This window comes from Cyprinus carpio, unplaced genomic scaffold (genome assembly GCF_018340385.1).
Source record: "Cyprinus carpio isolate SPL01 unplaced genomic scaffold, ASM1834038v1 S000001246, whole genome shotgun sequence".
Classification (NCBI taxonomy): Eukaryota; Metazoa; Chordata; class Actinopteri; order Cypriniformes; family Cyprinidae; genus Cyprinus; species Cyprinus carpio.
The window spans coordinates 7501-12040 of NW_024873962.1; the positions used below are offsets into that span (position 1 = coordinate 7501).

General features: G+C 40.2%; 1 long non-coding RNA gene across 1 annotated transcript; it reads left to right on the forward strand.

Moving 5' to 3' along the window:
- Positions 1-3451: 3451 nt before the first annotated feature.
- Positions 3452-4222, forward strand: LOC122143300. Its single transcript, XR_006159102.1, has 4 exons — positions 3452-3623; positions 3828-3897; positions 3995-4076; positions 4154-4222. It is a non-coding gene; the product is annotated as an uncharacterized LOC122143300 (long non-coding RNA).
- The last annotated feature ends 318 nt before the right edge of the window (positions 4223-4540 follow it).

Here is a 4540-nt window from a genome sequence, read left to right on the forward strand (position 1 = left end):
AGTCCACCCTGCTGATGATAAAGGCATGAACAAGTTTCTCTAAGTCTTGACTGGAAACAAAACATCTAATTCTTGCAATGTTTTTTAGATGATATTATGCTGATTTAGTTCCTTCTTTTGACATGACTACTGAAAAACTAAGGTCTGTCTCCAGAATCACACCAAGATTCCTGACTTGATTTTTAGTTGTTTGTCCCCTAGAGTCAAGGTATGCGTTCACCTTGAAAACTTCATCTTTGTTTCCAAATGCAATGACTTCAGTTTTTTCCTTGTTTAACTGAAGAAAGTTCTGGCCACATCCAACTATTAATTTTCATCAATACATTGGCAGAGGGAGATGTCAATGGGGCTGTAGTCATTTGGAGATAAGGCTAGGTACATCTGTGGTATCATCAGCATAGCTGTGAAAGGCAATTTGGTTCTTTCTCCATTATTTGAGTTAGTGGGAGCATATACAGGCTAAACAAGAGCGGTGCAAGAATTGAGCCTTGTGGGACTCCGCATGTCATGGATGTCCACTTAGACTTATGCTCTCCTAGACTCACATAATAACCTCTCCCTTCCTAAGTATATGACCTGAACCATTTGAGTACATTCCCAGAAAGACCCCGACCCAGTTTTCCAGTCTCTCTAGTAGTATGTTATGATCGACAGTGTGAAACGCAGCACTGAGATCTAGCAATACCAGCACTGATACTTTGCCAGAGTCCAGAATTTAAGCGAATATCATTTATTATCTTAATGAGCGCTGTCTCTGTGCTGTGATGCAGTCGGACACCAGATTGAAAATTGTCCAGGTATCCATTTGAGTTTAAGTGTTTGTTCAGCTGATTAAAAAAACTACCTTTTATAATTTTTGCCTATAAAAGGGAAAGATTAGATATTGGTCTATAATTGCTCAAAATGGGCGAGTGTTATCAAAGATTGTCTATTTTTCAGGAGGGGCTTAACAACTGCAGTTTTCAGGGGCGTTTGGAAAGGGGTGTCCCAGAAAGAAGTGAGGTGTTCACCACTTCTAGAGATCTGCTTCCTAAACAGTTAAGAACACTTTTGAAAAAAGATGTGGGAAGTGTGTCAAGATAGCAGGTTGACGATTTTAGGTGCTGGCACTATTTCTTCCAAAATGTTGCTATTGGCTTCATAAATAGACATAGTATCTTTTTGATATTGCGTACAGATCTGTCTGACCTCTGCATTACTTGAGGATGTGCTAATCTCCTTCCTGATATTAATGATCTTCTCAGAAAAGAAGGAAGCAAACTCATTGCATTTGCTAACTGTGAGCATTTCACTGGGAATCACTGACTTGGGGGGTTTGTCCGTCTCTCAACAGTGGCAAAAAGAGTACGAGTTGTTGTTAAGTTTACTGTTTATAAGGTTTGAGAGAAGAAATTCTGTCTAGCTTGTGGCTAGTTTCACATTAAAAGCATGAAGGGTGTCTTTATAGATGCTATAGTGAATTTCAAGTTTCGTCTTCCTCCACATCCGCTCGGCTTTTCTGCATTATCTTTTCATAGTCTGAACTGCTGTTGATCTTCTCCAAACTGATTTTCTGTTGTTTGTGCCGAAGTGATGTTTTGATGGAGGTTGAATATGAGATTCGTTGTTTTTTTTAATTCACTTACTGTTAAAAGCGCTGGAGTTTTGCATGCTTGTGAATCACCTCATAATGATCTCTTGATGCTTTTAGTGATAATAATGGAGTGCACTTTGTGTGTTTTCTAGGCTATAATCCATTCCGAATTTGTATGAAACTTTCATTTTTCAGACACATGCTGCAACATTTCGGGAATGACATTCATTCTAGAAATGTCAGAGACTGACACAGTGATAACCAAAGCAATGGATGGGACAAAAATGCCTCAGTGATTTCTCCCGGAACCGGTCCTGGCCAAACTTCCACAGACAGTGTGAGGATGTGTGGGCGAGTATCCAGTTCACGGACTGAAAGCAAGTAAACTTTGAGACCTTGGGACATATCAACCATTTTCATTTCCAGTAACGGACGGTAGAATTTATGACAGACTAGTCCCAAAACTGATTGTTTTTTTCCCTTACGTCTCACCAACGATTCAAAACGGACACATTTCAAATGGCACAGGAAAAAGACACACATAAAAATGTGACACTGAAAACTTAAATAAACATCAGAAAACCATGCACATTTCTGGTTAAAAATGAAAGGCCACTTAAAAAAGGAAGCATCATCATTCAAATCAGCAACCAGTCAAAGCTCCACAGTTTAGTAAACACAGGCAACCTTTTTAAGTTATTGTTGACTGCACTGTATTGACTGCTTTGATGCGTGGTGGGGCAAAACATCCGAAAAAGATTTCTTTTGCCCTTTTCTCTCTGTTTTTTTTTTTTTTTTTTGCTTTAAAAAAACAACAACAAAAAACAAGAGTCAAATGTCGCCCATGCGCACACACAGAGAGAGAGAGAAACAGACTGTGTGTGTGTGTGTGTGTGTGTGTGTGTGTGTGTGTGTGCCTACTAAACCATATTTTAGGGACAAATTTGTACTCAAAAGTGAGCTAAACCTGACAAAATCTTATATGTGTGTGTGTGTGTGTGTACCTACTTAAAAAACTGGTATAAAAATAAAGTAAACAAAGTTTTTTAAAATTGTAAAAATTCAGAAAGTTTCTTGTAAGGGGTTGGTTTAGACATAGGGTTGGTGTAGGGAGATAGAATATACAGTCTGTATAGTAGAAAAACCATTACACCTATGGAATGTCCCCATTTAGATAGCTAAGTAAATGTGTGTGTGTGTGTGTGTGTGTGTGTGTGTGTGTGTGTGTGTGTGTTTCAGTGATTTTGCTCAGAGGTTTGCTGCTGCATTGAGACAGTATCCTAACTCAGCATTACACACTATCAGTCTGGCCAATAACTGCCTCGATGATAAATGTACAACACACACTTACACTCATACATAATAAACAACACACACACTCACTTACACACTCACACTCGCACACTCTCTCTCTCACACACACAAACTCTCACACTCACGTACACTCACACTCGTACACATTCACAATCACACACGTTTGTTTTTGTGACAAAAGTGGGGACATCCCATAGTCGTAATGGTTTTTATACTGTACAAACTGTATATTCTATCACCCTACACCAACCCTACACCTTACAGCAAACTTTGTGCTATTGCAGATTTTCAGTACACTCCATTCTGTGTGATTTCTATGCGTTTTGAAAAGTGGGGACATTGAGTAATGTCCTGAAAAGTCACCTTCTCCTTGTAATACCTGTGTTATACCCTTCTCATTATACAAAGTTGTGTCCTGATGTGTCACAAAAACATGTGCACACTCACACATTCACTCACACTCACTCTCACACACTCTTTCACTTACACTCAGATACACTCACATTCTCACACACACACACACACACACACACACACACACACACACACACACACACACACACACACACACACACAGATGTTGAGGTCTCTGCTGGATCCAGCTGTGTCAGTCTGATCTTCTGTTCTGCAGGAAAGGGAAGGGGTTTCCGTCCTCCTTCAAGCAGTTCTTCAGCAGCGCTTTGTCTCTCCAGAACATCTGTCTGTCTGGAACTAAACTACCTGCTGAAGGACTCAAGTGAGTCTCCATCTGTCCATCAACACCATGTTTATGTGATGCTGATGTTCTTCTCCTGCTATTGTGATGTTCTTCTGGTGTCCTTTTAATGCTCGGTTCAAATTCTGCTGGTAATTTTCTGATGTTCTGCTGATGTATTCCTGGTGTTTTACTGGCCTTTTCCTGATTTTCTGCTAATGTTCTGCTGATGTTTGATGTCTTCAGAGCTCTGCTCCTGGGTCTGGCCTGTAACACTAACCTGTGAGATGTTTCTCTGAACATCAGCAGCTGTGAGGTACCACACAGAACCTTCCCGCTGCATGTCTGATGTTCGTTCTGCTCCGGTTGGTGTCTGCTGTGTGTTCCTCATGCATTGTTGTTCTTGTGTTCAGTTGCGCTCAGCAGGCTCTCAGATTCTGGAAGGCTGTATCGCTGAGATCCCCAACATCACCAGCCTGGACATATCAGACAACGGTTAATACACACACACACACACACACTGGAAGGCTGTTGTCATCTGCTGTTGTGTAGTTTGTACGTTTGTGTCTCAGGACTGGACTTGGATCTGTCCACGCTGCTCGTGTGGCTCGGGAAGAACCGCTGCATCAGACACTTGTCCATCGGCAGAAACTTAAGCAACATCAAAACCAAGTGAGACTCTACAGCCTCGATTCAGTTTGGAGGTCATGTGACCTTCACAGATCAATAGAACTTTTACAATCAGTGTGAGCTGAGGTTGTAAACATAATGCAGTGTATATATACATTTACAGTTCCATTTATACATTCAGCAGATGCTTTTATCCAAAAGTTTGGAATAATTCAAATTTTTTAAAATGTTTTTGAAAGAAGTCTCTGCTGCATTTATTTGATCAAAAATAAAGTAAAAACAGTAAAATTTGTAAATATTATTACCGGTTAAAATCTGTTTTTCTGTGT